At 42.9% G+C, this 17,095-nt stretch overlaps 1 non-coding gene across 1 annotated transcript; it reads left to right on the top strand.

Annotated features, from left to right (window-relative positions):
• Positions 1 to 13,587: 13,587 nt before the first annotated feature.
• Positions 13,588 to 13,694, top strand: LOC118907885 (U6 spliceosomal RNA). Its single transcript, XR_005023013.2, has one exon. It is a non-coding gene; the product is annotated as a U6 spliceosomal RNA (small nuclear RNA).
• Positions 13,695 to 17,095: the final 3,401 nt, after the last annotated feature.

Here is a 17,095-nt window from a genome sequence, read left to right as displayed (position 1 = left end):
ACAATTTGGAGTCATTATTTTTCTGACCCATATACTTTTCCCAATAAAAATGCCCCTAGGGAATGCACTGCATGAGTATTCAGGGAATGTTGCCTGCATGCGTGGCCTGTGACAAGCAGGGAGAGATGCTTTTACCTAGGAAAGGACCCCTGAGACTCCGACAGTGCTAGGGTGCAGTCAGTGAAGTTCTTCCTAAGAAGAGTAATGAAAGCTTAAGAGAAATCCGTTTTTGCCTACGACCATGCACTGTGCACAGTGATGCAAAGAGAGCTTCTGAGCAGTCACACTGAGCCGGCGTCCCTCCTGCGGGGCTCGTGGGCAACGCCCCTGGGTTCCTGGAATCCTTCCCATTTGCTGGCGTAGAAAAGCCCGTCTTTTCATCTCTCATTCTCCGCGCTTTCTCTCCCGACGGGGGTCATGGACACCGGGCGCCGCAGCCCGCAGCGCCCCTGCCCCGCTGCTGCCGGGGAGCGGCCGGCCACCCCTCAGCTCAGTGCGGGGCCGGCGCTGTGGTCCCGGGGCGCCCTCCCCAGGCTGGACCCCCAGCCACGGTCCCCGCGCCCCCGCGCGCTCGCTCCGCTCAGTGCCGCCCCCTAGCCCTCCGGGGAAGCGCGGCCAAAGGGCAACGTGGTGGGGACGCGTCAGGGCCGTCGTGCTTCTCATTCCGGTGGGGAGTGTGTGAGTGCGTGCGCGCGTGTGTGATGAGTGTGTGTTTGTGATGTGTGGGTGTCAGTGTGAACGTGATGAGTGTGTGTGAGCGCGGGACGAGCGTGGTGTGTGTGAGTGACGGGAGTATGTTTGCAGTGTGTGTGTGTGGAGCGTGTGCGATGTGTGTGGAGGCAGTACTTCCCTCCCCAAGGTGGGGGCAGAGGCTTCAAGAAGTGGCTCATCGGTACTGGGAACCGGAGCCGAGTGCACAGTGAGGGAGTCCGTCCTAGGAGGGCTTATTCTGTGTCCTCTTCTCCAAATGAATGATTTATGGGGTGTCTTTTCATCTTGCTGCAGGCCTGAGAATGATAGCTCAGATCGCCTTTTAATGCGAAAGTTTTTCTACAAAGTTACGCTGACACATACAAATTCAGTCAAAGGTCACAAAAATGAAAAGTGATTATTAGTCTCTATCGGAGGAATGTGTTTCATGTTGCACTTACCTTTTACAAATATCAAATAGAACATAGATACTCTACTTAATATGCAAGCTGTACTTATATTTGTAGAATCTACAAACTTTACTACGTACATTTAGAAGAGTATGAGATTCCCGGTTGGAGACCCGAAGAGAAGGAAGAGAAATCAACCCTGGAGTTCACATAAGCGCCAAGAGACCAGCATCCAACCAATTTACCGGCAGTGGGCTTGATGTGCATGGAAAACACTTCCAGAGGACCAGCGAGTGGTATCAAGGCTACTGGGGAGCTATGGTCTCAGTTCTGGAAATCCTCTCTTCCCCAGGGTTAGCCATATAGGAGAACCTAAAGTTGCCACTCATATGGGAAATGCCACTCCCATAACATAGACAAATAAAATTTTGAGTTCAAGGACATTTCTAATATTTACATTTTTCTATTTACGTGGTTAAATTACCAAATACCAAATTTCATTTTGCAATTGCAGAGGTTAATGAATTCCTTGCCCCCATCACCTTCCTTGGGGTTTGCTGGGATGCTACAAAAAGTTAAAGGCTGAGAGTTATTAAAAACCACTGCAAATGTACCCCATTTCAGCGGTGTGTGGTGGTGTCTCCTTGAGTTCTATGTTTGTATTTCCCTGACCAACAGTGACATTAGGCACCTCTCAGTATTTTTAATAGCCATTTGGATATCCTCTCTTGAGAAGAGTCTGCTCAATTCTTTTGCCAATGAAATAATGGATCGTTTTTTCTTGTCTTACTGGTATTTAGAATCTCTTTAAATATTCTGGACATGAGTCATTTGTCAGATGCAAGTATTGCAAATATTTTCTTCCAATCTGAGTTTGCCCTTTTATTCTCTTAATGGTGTTCTTTTAATTGACATAACTTAATTGTTTTAGTCCAAAAGATGAAATTTTTCTTTATGGTTAGTGTTTTGTGCATCACATTTAAATTTTTGTTGCTTACCCCAAGGTCATGAAGATATGCTCCTGTCTTGTTTATAGAAGTTTAATAGCCTCCCTTTTTCCATTTAGTTGAATATCTATCTCAGATTAATTTCTGTATCAGGTGGTTATAGAAGGTATGAGTTAAAGTTTTTTGTTTTGTTTTGTTTGTTTGTTTTGCATGTGTCTATCCAATCATTGCATCACTATTTGTTGAAAGGAATAATCTTTCTCCACTCAATTGCCTTGCATCTTTTCCGAAAAGCAGTTGTTTGCAGAGGTGTTGGTCTGCTTCTGGGCTGTGTTCTCTTTAATTGTTCAAATGGTCTATCCCTGAGTTGCTTTCACACTCTTAGTTACTGCAGCTTTATAATAAGACTTATTATCTTATGGCATAAATCTTCCAACTTTGCTCTCTTTTTCATGATTCTCTTGAATATTTAAGATATTAAAGATATTTAATATTTAAGATTTAATATTCCAGATTTTTTCACTTTCCCTATGAATTTTAAATTCAATTTGTTATTTCCCAAAAATATCTGCTGAGATTTGGATAGGAATTTTATTGAACTTATAGAAAATTTGTGAGATACTTTAACAATATTGAGTATTCCAACAGAGATATATGTTTCATTTAAAAAAAATCTTTTGTAGTGTCTGGTTTTCAGTGTAAAGCTCATGCATATCTTTTGTTACATTTGCCATTTTCTAATACTATTTGAAATTATATTTAAGTTTTTCATGTTCTAATTCCTTATTGGTAATGCATCAAGCATTTGGTATTTGTGTATTTACATTTGTCCAGCAAATTTGCTAAATTCACTTTTTAATAGTATTACTCCCTATGTAAATTTATTTTGACTTTTTCATATATGATTCTGTCATCTGTGAATGAAGACTATTTTACTTAATTTCTTCTAACATTTAAACATTATACTTTCTAGGATTTGTAGTAATGTTCTTTTTTAAAGACTGATAATAATAATTATTTTCGGCTTCTCTCATTTTTCTTGTAGGGGGTTTAACAATATCATTAGTTCTTCCAAAGTGTCTAGTTTTGGCTTTGTTGATATTCTCTATTAAATGTTTGTTTTCTATTAAACTGACTTCTGCTCATAACTTCACTATTTCCCTCCTTTAATTTTTGTTGGGTTTAATTATTTTTTTCTAGCTTATTCAGAGTTTATCTTAGATAATGAATCAACCTTTCTTATTTTAAACACATTTATTCAAAGCTATACATTTTCTTCTAAATACCTCTTTAACTGCATTCCACAAAATTGGAAATGCTAAGTCTTCATTATTATTCAGTTGAAAATCTAGTTTCTGATTTGCATGGTGATTCATGTTTGTCTCAGGTTTATTTAGGAATGTGTTGTTTAATTTTCAAGTGTTTGTTAATATTCTTTTGTCTTTCTGCTATTGATATCTAGGTTAATTTCACTGAGGTCAGAGGACTTAATCTGTTTGGCTTCAATTCTTTGAAGTTTTCCAAGATCTATTTTATAGCCCATACTATTGTCTATTTTGGTAAATGTTTCATGTAAATTTGAAAATGTATGTATTCTTTTTGTCAGGATTAGTTTTCTATAAATGCTAATCATGTTGACATAGTTTATCACATGTTTAATTCCTCTCTAGCCTTACTAATTTTATTTTTCCTGCTTGGTTTATATTCTATAAGCTACCAAGAGAGGTTTGGTACAAAATTGATAGTGGGTTTTTTAATTTCTTCTTTTAGTTCTGTGGATGTTGCCTTAGGCACATTTTAGTTATGCTATTAAGTGATACTAATTTGGGATCGTTACATCTTCTAGTTTGATTGGTACTTATAATTATGATAGATCTTTCCTAGTCTCTAATAATAACTGTTGTCTTAAAAATCTGACATTAATGTAGCCAGAGCAGAGCTACTCTTGGTTATGCTTGAGTGTTACACCCACTGTCACCTCTTCTTTTCTCACAGCAGTTTTCATATATCATTGTCTTCTGCAAACGTTAGATTATCGGACCCTGTTTTAAGTAAATTCTTTGTTTTTTAACTGGATTGCTTAGTCCATTTATAGATCATGTAATTAATAATACAGTTGAATTTAATTTCATCATCTTATTGTTTTCTATTCATCTCTTTTGTTTTTGGTTCTTTCATTAATCCTTTCCAGATTTCTTTTGTATTAAGTTTATTTTTAATTTTTCTTAATTATTTTGGATTTTTGTTTATATATCCTTATTATTTTTTCAGCTGTACTTTAGGAATTTTTTTACCTTTAGGAATCCTTTACCACCTCTGATAAGTTCTTTCATGAAGAATTATTTTCCTTCAGTCTGAAGAACATCCTTTAGTATTATTTGTAATTTCAACCTCTGGCAACAAATTAATTCAGTATTTATTTTCCTAAATATATCCGTATTTCATGCATTTTGAAGGATATTTATGAATGTATGAAGGAATGAAATTCCAGGTTGGTAGGTTATTTTGTTTCTTCTCAGCAATTTAAAGATATAATTCACTGTTTCTGGTTTGTACATATTTTATTGAAAAGGTAGAGTTCAGTCAACAGCATCGCTCTTTTGAAGGTTATGTGCCTTTTTTCTTGTTGGACAGATTTTCTCTTTCATTCTGGTTTTCAGTATTTTAAGCAAATGAGCTTTGGTATGTGTTTTCTTTTTTCTGGTAATTATTCTGCTTATGTTTTGTTGAGTTTCTACAATACACGGGTTGAGATCTTTTATCAGTTTTGAGAAACTCTTAGCTATCGTCCCTTCAAATAATTTTCTGCCCCATCCTCTGTCTTCCCTCTTTCTGGGGCTTCAGTTACACATTTACTGGAACTTCAGACTAGGTCCTGACTTGTTTCCATGCTTTGAATTATTATTTCATTCTTTTGTTTTTAAGATATTTCAGTCTGGATGTTTTCAATATTCTGTCTTTCAGTTCATTACTCCTGTTTCCTGCTGTGTGACAAACGCATCACGCCATGTATCCAACATTACAGTATTAGAACAGTTTCATGAAGTCCAAATATAGGGCCAGTCCGTGCACAGCACCGTCAGGGCCCCAGTGATGTTCCCACTCTCCCTTCTTCGTCCGGTGGAGGGCGCCAAGGCCAGCCCTGGGTAAGTACACGACATGGCCGTCACATTCCCGAGTGTCCCTTCCGGACATGAAAACATCTAATATATATTCTCTGTGTCTCTTGAAGCATGTAAAATATCCTATCCTCACCTTCACTTTTAAAGGATTAATTTGCTTGTGTAGGCTTTTAAGTTATTTTTATTTTTAATTTTTTAAAATAATTCACTTCATACTCTTATTTATATTCTTTCTGATGAGAATCTACTGTAATTATTATCCTTGTTCCTCTATAAGTTAGAGGATTTTTTCCTCTGGTGTTTTAAAGATTTCCTCTTTATGTCTGATTTTCTGTGCTTTGAAATTTAGTATGCCTACATAAGTTGTATTTATTTATTTTTAGTTGTTGGGAGGAGGTATTTATTGCGCTTGGTGTTCTCTGACCTCCCTGGGTCTGTGGTTTAATGTCTGTTGCTCATTTTGGAAAACTGTTGGCCATATTATTGCAGATGTTTCTTTTGCACAGCTCTCTGCTTCATCTTCTGGTATACCAACTGCACATATGGCACCCCTTTGAAATTGTCCCACAATTTTGGGGTAGTCTGTTTTGGGTTGTATTTTCCCCATTATTTTTTCTCTCTGTATTTTTGTCTGGGAAATTTTATTGGCCTTTCTTCAGGGTCACTAATTCCTTGGTGATGTCACAATGACGGAGGAGCTCATCAAAATAGCCTTGATTTCTCTTATGGTATTTTTTATTTCTAACATTTAAAAAATTTACTTAGAGTTTCAATTCATTATTCATCTGTTCTTGCCTATGCCTACACTGTCTCTTAGAGACATTAACATAATAATCCTAGATTTTTAAATTCCCATCTTTTCAGTTTGTGCTTCTTCTTGTCCTTTGGATGCCTTGTAATTTTTTGTTGCAAGCTGGATGTGACCTTTCAGGTAACAGGAACTCAAGTAAATAGGGCTATCATGTTAGGTTTTATGTTAGCCTGGCCAAGAGTTAGACTGTGTCTGGTATTTGCTGTTGTGGGTGCCAGAGGGTGGAGTGTCATTGGTTTTGTCTTCCCTGTTGATTTTGGCTTCCTTAAGGACTCCTTCCTATATTAAGTCTGCACTCTGCAGCTGTTTTAGACACAAGCCATTGCTTTTATGCTGGAGCCCCATTGGTGTGGTGGTACGGGGTGGGAAAGCAGAAGCATTTTGTAGTCCTGTGATTGAATCTCACTGTGTTAGGGGGCCTGTGTCCATGGGCTCTGACCCTCACAATGGCTTCTGCAGGACCTCGGCTCTTTCTTTTTGCCTTCTCTCTCCCATGGCTGCAGCGTTCCAAGTCTATGTCATTGAAGCTTTGGTCCCTGATGAGGGGGGAGAAAACTTTCCCTTTAGGTGAGATAAGAAGGCTACATGGGGCTTGACTGGGGGAAATGTCCTTTCTGCAGCTGAGATAAGGTTCTGTGAAATTCTTTTCCATTGGATGTAGTCCTCAGGTGTGGCGAAGATTCTTACATTTCCCAATGATTGCCTTTCCTTCAGCAGAGGCAGGAGAACACCTTCTCCAATCTTTACCATGAGAATCTGGTGTGGTTCCTGGAAGTAAAGCACACAGATGTGTGCCCCCCACCCCAGCTACGTCTATGACCCCCAGGAGCTCCTCACCCCTGAGCTAGCCTATTCTTCAGCCTCTAACAGTACATCAAAATTGCTGTTGACACATTCCCACCAATTTAGGGCTCCAGTGGCTTATATTCCAGATAAGCAGGTCTGGGCTATAATTCCCTGTATTTGCCTGTCTCCAGATTTTGGGGTGGTGGTTTACCCCATGACCTCAACTTTTTTGATGAGTTCAAGGAAAAATCACTGATTTTCAGTTTGTCCAGGTTTTTTGCTGTTGTTTAAGCATGGATGCTGACTTCCAAGCTTTACATGTCCAAACTGAAATCATTACCTCTAATTTAAAAAAAATTAAAAGTTATTGGTTCCATTGCCTGTCTAATCATATTTTTATTATATTCCAGGCATTGCATAAAAATAAGTAAATCATACATGCTTTTGATAATGTCTTCCATAAGCTCCTTTTTTCTCTTGGGGGCCTATAGGACAAGGCACTGATCACTTCAGTCCAGTTAAGATGATCTTGGGTTGGACTCTGAGCAAGACTTGTTTCCTACCTCTCACGTCCCCTTTTCTGGGTTGGGGTGCTCCTAGGCTCTTGCTTTATCTCATTGTCATAGGATGTTCCACCCTTCAGAGTTGGAGCTTAGTTCTTCAACCTTTCACTTTGTACAAGTTCAGAAATCTGGCAAATGCCCTGACAGGTCATATATCTTTTGCAATTCTCCCTCTTCTTGTGGGGTGTTGTTCTCTAAGGGAGCCTAGGGAGATGTCACTACGCCTTTATGCCAAGCCCCCTCATCAGGCATGACTTCCCGAGACTTTTGATTGAAAAGTCTTTGTTTTCTCAGCTCTGAATGTTTTTCCTTCAGAGTTTTTGATCTTCGCTCCTGCCTCACACAAGTTCAAATAGAGCTGATGACTTGAAAGGGAGGCTGGCTTTGTGTTTGTTGCAGAGTTTCTCCCTCTAATGAGACTTAGTCTCTTAAGCATTGTGTGAAATTTTAACCTGTGTTTGTGTCCAGGTTCCTGAGTTCCCAGCAGAGCTCAGGAAACATCTCAAAAGGAAGACATGCCTATTTGGGATTTGGGGGCTCTCCTAGTTTCCAACCCATCACTCCATCACTAAGTGATGGCCCAAAGCCTACCAGTAGCATCCCTCAGTTGGGGTTGAGCTTAATTTTGCAAATCATGTTCAGACCTGGCAAATATGCCGAGAGATAGTCACATTGGAAGTAGTCAGCAAGCACCATCTCACCGGGGGACTCTTCTATCTCTTGGGCTTAGGTTCTTCCTGTCTTCATCACTGCTCTAGCTCTTCAATCCTTTAAAAATATGAATTGTGTAATTTATCCAGCTCTTCGAAAATAAAAGATTTCAGTGGTAGCATAGGTCTGTCATGTCCTGTTATATCTACCTGGAATCAGCAGCTGTAGATCATTGTTTTTAATAAGAAAAATGAGAATTCTTTCATTTTGGCATTTGCCCCTATGTGCCACTCTAGTGGAGATACCAGCAAAGCTGTCTAATCCTCATCTGTGGGCTCATCTAGTGAGCTGGATGGATGCAGTAACCTCCCACAGGTTTAGTCCTGGACTGTCAAGAAGAGGATGAATTCAGTATTTGTGTTGCAAACGTTGTGAAGTATAATAAGCATACACCCATCTATGGTTCCTGTGGGCATTAAAGGCTACACAGTAGAGGAGAATTCGGCATCCATAAACAGGAGCAGAAAGCACAATAGAAAAAAATAGCATAATATTACATGAAGCAGAAGAAAACTGGAATATCCTGTGGGGCACTTTAATTAGAACCCAGAAAATTGCAGTTTCTTTAGAAACAACACAAAGAACAGGAAACATCCAGTGTAGATTCACAAAGGACTACTTAGAGGTATACCAAAAAAAATTATACTAGAAATGGTAGACAAGGGAGAGAAACTCAGAAACAAAAGGAAAAAGAAGTTAATGTTAAAAAAATTTCAAAATGTTTCAACATTATATAATGCCAATTAGGTTAGCATGCTGCAGGATAAAAGCAGAAAACCATCAGATTAATTTTTCAGTAGTCCTGGTAAGGGTGTAAATTGTCAAATACTTTGAGAAAAATGTGAAACAAATAGTCTGCATGAGTTCAGCTTAGTAGGAGGGCAAGATAGACAGTGGAGGAGTTAGTGACAGTGTGAGTCTCTGACTGCAAAGAGATCTCTGTTTCTGGGGTTCCTTAGGGTTGCAGTGTCTGCTTGCTCAAAATGTGGATGAGTATTGTGTACATATATTTGTGGTGTGTGTATCTGTGCACTAAAGCAAAGACTGAGGAATCGTGTGTCAATTGTGTGTAGCTTTACACACAAATACAAAAACTCCCCTTTCCAAACACAATGAGAATAAATAATCTGACACATGTGTATGTGTACGAAGGAGTCCCAAGAGACAGAGTATCTGAAATCAATGATGTCCGGGAAAATCAAAGGTTTACTGGGATGCCGTGCTGGGGCTGTAGAGAGAATGTGGATTCTGGGGTCAGACTCGGGTTCAAATCTTGACACCACATTTAACTAATGGCTGAGCACGAGCAAGTCATTGCCTTTCTGAGCTTCAGTCTCCTTGCGTGTAGAGTGGAGGTAACGTCCACTTTACAGGGTTTTTGTGGTCATTAAATTAAGTGACACGTGGTTAATGCTGAGCACAATGCTCGGAACCAGACAGGCATACCGTGGATGAGAGCTCTCCCAACGGCCTGGTGCACTGGGAACAAGAATGATCAGGTGCAGCTGGCATGCCAGGCTGAGGGCAGAGGGACAGCAGTGGGTGTGCCTGAATGGGGTCACTGTTGATTAGAGCTGGGCGAGCAGAGTTAGAGGCTGATGGAGGCTGGTGTTTGTATTACAAGAAAACACGGGTTCTAGGCAGGTAAGAGCAATCAGAGCAGGACACAGGTGGGAAGCCCCAAGAGGCAGTTCCCCGAGTGTGGCACTTTCAGGTTCTTCTGAGTTGTGGTTCAGCCGTGACCCTGTCTTCTCACCAATCACAATGCAGTCAATGAACCTAGCCATGCAGGCCCTACGCTGTGACCAGGTCTCCGTTGTCACCTCCCCTCGAGCCAGCATAGCGCTGATACATCTAAGGATTCACGTGCCATCTAATTCTGCTCACAGCAAAGCCACCAGGTGACCCCTGGCCAGGTCATCAACTGTATCAACGCCACTCTCTTCATTTCTAAGATGAGGGGGTTGAGATCATTGAAGACTTTTACAAAGCTAAGAATCCGTGATGTCTAAGATGAAGAAACACCTTGCAATGCTTTTTTTTTTTTAAAAAGGATCAAAGTAAGAAAATAACTATACAAGTGTAATCTGCAACAGGAGGTAATACAAATCACCATGACTTCTGTGAGAATAAGAGGAAAACCACGCAGGGGTCATAGTGGGCTACCAGCCAGATGCACATCTTTGTCTGCGGCCCTGCTGAAGAGCAGAGCCTACTTGAGGGTGGGAGAGGCAGAGGAGGCACAATTCCAACTTGAGCAATCAGGCCAAATAAGCCTCTGGGGGCAGCGGGAAATTGGAAGTCAGGGAGAAAGAGGAGAAAACTCGGAGCCCAGTGCTTCCAGGTAGTGAGAAACGGTGGCTACTTCCTCCTGGACAAAGGGTTACCACATAGAAAGGTTTAGACTGTGATTTGCTTTCATTTCCACAGCTGGGAGGACTTTTTCTCCCTCCATTTTTAGCCTATGGTCCAGACATGATTGGGCTTGCTGAGTAATTAACTGGCTTCTTAATTATATTTGTCTGATGAAGGAAACATTTTGTGTTTAGTCACACAGTGCGTAAGGACGGGGTCTGGAAGCACACCAGTAGACTGAAGAAACCTACTCTTCATAAGGTTAGAAAAGAATTCCAAGCAAAATCTAAAAGAAATTGGTCAGATGGATGAGGGAAGGGCTGACTGGATTTCCAGAAGCAGAAGTTCTGTGCGTGACCCCTCATTAAAAAGGATGTTGGCGATGAGCAGGGGTTGAGCTAAGAGCTTTGGTGCTGCCCGGGGAAGAGGAGAGAAGGAGGACACAGCCCACCCAGAGTTTAGGGATTTGCGCGTCAGCATTAGGGTTTCTGAAGGGGCCTGGCTTTCTTCCCCCTGTCCCACTACACTCAGTGTAGTCAGTAGGTCAAAGGGATGGATGAGGGGGGATCCCATGCCCTCTGGCTGGAGACCTAGCATAGTGTCACCTGCTGCACAGAAGAGGGGGAAAGCATCCTGCAGCTCACTTCCTCCTCTTCGACTTTCCCTTCAGTGGGGTATAGTTAGCATTGCTGCAAAGTGATGGTGGCCACGTCCCCTGAAAACAGCATCAGGCAAGTGGGGCAGGGGAGAATCGCTGCAATTCTTTTTATTTCATTCCCTCCTGTGGTGAGCCCCAGGGCTCCCTGCCTGCTGGTGCTCGTGCCTTTGTGAAATGCCCCTTCCCTTGGGTTTGGGTGACATCTGTGACCTGCTGCTAGTCAGTAGAATATGGCCAAAGTGGTGGGATGTCTCTTCTGTGATTGCTCTGTTACATAAGACCCTGTTTTGCTAGCAGTCTCTTTCTTGGTGTCCTACAGGCCTTGAAGAAACATGAAGCCATGTTGCGAGGTGCTGGGCCGCACGCAGGGAGCTGTGGGCTCTGAGGAGCTGTGGACAGCCCCCAGCCTCCAGCCATGAGCCGCCAGGGAATTCTGCCAACCCCCTGCAGAAGCTTGGAAGTGAACCCCTCCTCAGTCCAGCTTCCAGATGGGAACACAGCCCAGCTGACACTTTGCAGTCATGTGAGACCCTGGGCAGAGGACCCAGGTGAGCTGTGCTTGGAAGTTCTGAAGCACAGAAGCAGATAAGCTATAGGTGTTTTAAGCCACTTAGCTTGTGGGGAATGTGTGGAGTGGCACAGAGAACTAATATACATCCTTTACCTCTCCAGACTGTATTCTACAATCCCACCCACTGTTAGCCACAACACAGATGGACCTTGAGGGTATTATGCTAAGGGAAAAGAGTCAAAGAAAGAGGAATCCCATATGATTTCACTTAAATGTGGCATCTACAAAACAAAACTAGCAAACAGATCAAACTAACAGATACAGAGAACAGAATGGTTGGTTACCAAGGGGCTGCGGGGCAGGGGTGGGTGTAAGGTAAGGGGGTCACTTGCACCATGATAACTAGACTTGCGTGGGGATCCCTTCACAGTGTAGGCAGATGTCCAGTCAGTATGTTGTACACCTGAAACTTATATAGTGTTATGTACCTATTTTACCTCAATAGAAAAGTTATAAATAAAACAGAGGTTCTCAAAGGGAGAGAGTTTGCCTCCTACTTGACATCTGGCAACACCTAGAGACACTTTTATTTGTCAGAGCTCAGGGCTGGGGGTGTTTCTATTGGCATCTGGTTCCTGGATACAAGGTTGCTGATGACCGTCTACGGTGCATGGGACAGTCTCAGAGTGAAGAGTCACCCAGCCCAGGTTGTGACCAGTGCTGACAGTGGGAAACCCTGATTTAAAAGACTCTGATTCAACCCCATATATTTGGCTAAGAAGCCAGCAGAGACCACAAAAATATCTGAAGTGAGAATCCCCTCCACTTGCCCCAGTCTTGCCCTCCCAACTAGCTCTCCCTTCCCTTTGGAGACAAGTGGAGCTCCAGGAGAAATAAAGCGGGCTGCTTTTTCCCCTTCACATTGCTGTTAGGTTTTAACGTTCATCTTTATTAGCTTTACCCCGGAGTTTTGGTGTAGACACAGTGGATCTTTATTCATTTAGAAAGCAAACAACGACTGCATGGATCCTCACAGCCTGATTCGTGCCCCTGGGGTGATAGCATGCGAACCAGACCACATGTCCTACACATGCAAATGTGAAAGTCTGCATGTAAGTGTAGGATGCATTTTCTCTTTCACCCAGGAAAAGAGGCAGCCATCCGCTCCCATCCCCAAAGGGAGGAGGAAACCTTTGGTCCCTGGAGATGGAAGAGAAAGGATCCTGGGTTCTCATTCTAACCATCCCCTCAGAGGCCGGTGAGCCCTGAGTGTCCAGCTTTTGTGGCCCAAGACGTTTCTGTTTCCAGGTCTCATTTCCCCTTGAAACACAACCATATGTCCAGTTAGTACGTCTCTCTGGGGTTCTCTCAGTCTTGAGCTAGCTTCCTAAGCTTTCTCTGAGCCCAGGATCTCCATTTTGCAGGCACATTTATTCAGAAAACTCAACACTGCCAACACACACACACACACACACACACACACACACACACACATTTTCTCTGCACTCAGCCATGCCAGGAGCTCTGGGGACTTGGGTATGATTTAAATATCTTGGCTGCCTGCACTTTTCATTCTGTGACCACCCCATGAAAAGTAGGTTCTCCTGATACCCGGAAAACCAGAGGGCGTTCTTGAGTCACAGCCCACAAATTCATCTGGGAAGTTCTACTGAGCTTGATAGAACTATTGATTAAGGAGTTCCTTCTGACATTCTACGGATGGTGTATTTATAGTTTAGAAGGGGCCTTGTGGAGTCAGTACCCCTGAACGATTATGTCCAGGGGGAATTTGTCCCTGAGACTAATTGGTAGTAGGAATACCTCTAAGTTCTCCTGAAATCAGTCTTGAGGGCACTGTCACTCGCACCTCAGTGACTGACAGTCAGTGTGCCTGTCGTGGTAACCCTGACTTCTGGATTCTGTCTGCCATTGCTGTGCACATGGCCCACACAGGCAGAGGTTCTATTCAAGGACAGTGGGGACACACCCTCAGCATTTGGGGATGATTAAAAACAGTGCTAAAGTGCTTGCTTCGGCAGCACATACACTAAAATTGGAACAATACAGAGAAGATTAGCATGGCCCCTGAGCAAGGATGACACGCAAATTCGTGAAACGTTCCATATTTTTAAGAAAAAAAAAAAACAGTGCTAAAGATTAAGGGAAAGTCATTCTACAATTCTTTCAAATTGCACTATTTGGGGGTAAATGCACTCTAAATTATTTCTGAGGTAAAAAATAATGCTGTTAAGTTGCTACCAAGGACCTAGAATAGAGGCAACTGACTAGCAGATACTAGAAAACAGGTGTTTACAATATAAGAACTCAAACTTGGAGATGAAACATACTAAATATATCCCACATGCTCTGTTTCGGGGTTTAAGTATTCACCCAGTAGAAAAATCAGAAGTGAGTTCAGATTCTGTCATCCATGCTTGGCATCCCGCTCAGTCCAAATCCATCTTTCAGGAGGCATTGGACTGTAGCTGTCTCACCACACCCCGTTTTATAGAGAGAGTGACAAGGCCAGTAACTTGTGGAGAGTAACTCTCAAGCACTCTATTCTGTGATTCTCATACATGACAAGGAACTCGTTCTGGATTTTCTTAAAGTAACAAGCAGGTGTATTTTGAAGTGGATTCACCTTGCTCTGAAGCTCAGGGAGGACATCCACCAGTTGTCTGAAGGTGCTCAGGGAGCTTGTGACTGTTACATGACTACACAGCTGATGCCCAGGTCCTGCCTCCTGGGGACTTCCAGTCCATGACAGGCAGAAAAGTTACTGAGTGAGAAAGCTGGGCCTCTGCACATAGGATTTATTTTCAACCAGAGAACTTCCATTGTTTTAGGTTTGAGGATGAGGTATGTTTTCTGGAAAAGTTTAAAAGGCTAATGGTTCCATGTCTCCAGGAGCATTTAGACCTGCCCTGCCTGAAGTTGCTGTTAGGTGAGATGGTCTCTCGGCTCTTCTATTCCACCCATTAAGCTTAGAGTATCTGGGATCAAGCTTGGGAAGAGTGCTGAGGACAGGCACCCGGGGGAGCTGTCCTGTGGACTGGTCACTGGTCTCCCCTCAAGAATGCCAGCGTCCAGCCAAGCCACGTTTGCAATAGCTGCATATATGGCCTACCCAGGAGAATCTAAGAAAGGGGCCAATATCCTCTTTGGTCTCAGGAGAACACAGAGCCTGTCACCTGCATGTAAATGGGCTTATAATTTTCAGTGAGATACCCTGAGCTCATTGGTTCAGCCACTGTTGTTGAGTGTTGACCAGGTGGCTGAGGGCATGAGGCCATGAGCAAGACAGATCAATCCCTTTCCCCACGGACCTCATGGCTGCACAGTGAAGAAAGCAATGGGTAGAAGGTGGCCACCACCATATACATGGGAGAGAGCTGGCCTGCTTCAGGGGTCACAGAAGGTGTCACTGAAGAAGCACTGACAGGATGGAGACGTGAGGGCAAGGCGAGCTCACGAGCACATGGCCTGTGATGCCAGCTGCTGCCTGGGGACATGCCCAATGGTGAGGATCCTGGGAAGGGCCCACTCCTTAGGCAAACGAGCTGAGGATTCAGTCTTTGTCCCCTGCAGTTAGGGAATCCTGACATCCCTCCTATTGCAACTGTGGAGACCATTTACAGGAGGCAGCTCTTTCTGTGGTGTTTAAAAACATTTCCATTTTTCCTTCTATCTTCCCATCCTTCCTTCCTCTCTTATCTTTTCTATGGAGAACATCAGCCTAACTCCTCACACCTCTGGCCTTTCAATATCTGCTCAGAACTGCCCATCCATTGGACATCCTGCAAGAGACCTTCAGCTGGGGAGGTAAGGAAATGGAGTGTTTGGCACCTGAGGATGAAGCCGGTGCTTGGGGAGATGGGTGGAGAGTGACCACCAGGACCGGACTCTCGCTGTCCATGTGTTTCATGATATTTAGTAGCTGTGGGCAAACAGGTTTTATTATGCTCCTTGGTGTGTATTTGGCTCCTGTCTGCAAATGCTTGGCTTTGTCTCTTTCTGTATTTATTTTTAAAATTAAAGTATCATTGATATACAATCTTATGTTGGTTTCAAATACATAGCACAGCGGTTCAACAGTTAGCCATAGTATTAAATCCTTTGGGGGGGGGGGTCACTATCTATCAATGTAGTAAGATGTTACAGAATCATTAACTATATTCTCCATGCTGTACGACTGTCCCTGTGACCGACCTATATTGTGATTGCAAATTATTATGCCCCTTAATCGTCGGCTTTGTCTTTATAAAGCCTGATGGCCCAGCCCTTCCGGATGGGGAAGGCTGAGACCTGGAACCGCTTAGCCAGCACCCGATCCCCTGGCCTAGTGTCCAGGAAGCAGCCTTAACAGCAGACCAGAAGTCTGGTTCCCTTTCCACTACAGGCTGCCAGCACAGGTGTGCAGGAGAAAATACCCAGTAACATGGCTTCCCTCCTCCCCTTGCTCTGAGATCTTCTGGTTCTTAAGAATGGAGCGTGGCTAGCGTCAGTGCAAATCTGGGCACAAAGCAGGAAAATTCTGCGTCTCTGGAGGCTATCACAATGCACAGAGGGTCAGGCAAAACTAGATGTGGCCCCATTTTATGATGACTAATTAAGGGGTGAAAAATGGGTCACATGGCTGTTTCATAATACAATGGCTTCTAGCAGTTCAAATAGCATACAATTCAGAACTCTTTTCTACAAAACAATATATTTTCATGTAAGTTGGGTAAGATTACCTGGACAGTTGTGGTGACATAAATGCTATCAGCACAATCTTTTAGCCCTGGGGTGTAGCTGATTGGTTCTAGGCATGATTTTCAAGCAGTGATTTTGGTCTTTTTTTTTTTTGGGAAAGGTAAATGTGGGCCATTACTCCTATGGCCTCACATTAATGCTAGCATGCCTTGCAAGAAATCTCATTACATTACTTATTTCAGAGTCAAAGTGCTTACGTTATAAAGAAGCTAAAATTTCACCTGTAGGAAAATTGGCACAATTTCTTATTTTGCCATTCTCAGTGCCAAGCATAAAAAATGTACTTTCTGTTTGGGTAATTTTGCACAGCAGGAACTTAAATTATTTACAGCTTTCCTTTTCTGGAACCAGAGGAAGCACACTATTTGCCATGCTACAATTTATACTGGGAAATGTTCTTAGAAAAAAGAGGGGAGTAAATTACTGATATATGGAAGAGTCAGGTAAAAACAAAGCCATGCAGAGCACGAGAGGTGTCTTTCTCTTGCTCTCCTGAGGTGGACCTGAGGGTCCCTGCTGGGGCAGTAAATGTCAGGAGGACTAGGCGTTGCATTGTGTTTAGAGGCTTTTGCAAAATGGTTCCAAAACAAGCTGTCATGAATGACCAAAACTGGGATGAAATTAACCAGCCGCGGCGTGCAGCTCGGAAGCAGGGTGAAATGGAGGTGGCAGCGGGGGGCTGAGGTGACGGCAGGAAGGTCGGACCATGTCTTGTGGGAAATGCCAGCCAAGGACCCAGGTTTTGGGAACTCAGTCCTCTTGCTCCTGGGCGG

The sequence above is a fragment of the Manis pentadactyla genome, chromosome 1 (assembly GCF_030020395.1).
Source record: "Manis pentadactyla isolate mManPen7 chromosome 1, mManPen7.hap1, whole genome shotgun sequence".
Taxonomy (NCBI): Eukaryota; Metazoa; Chordata; class Mammalia; order Pholidota; family Manidae; genus Manis; species Manis pentadactyla.
Note: the sequence above shows the minus strand (reverse complement) of the source record. Positions and strands in the feature narration are given on the sequence as shown.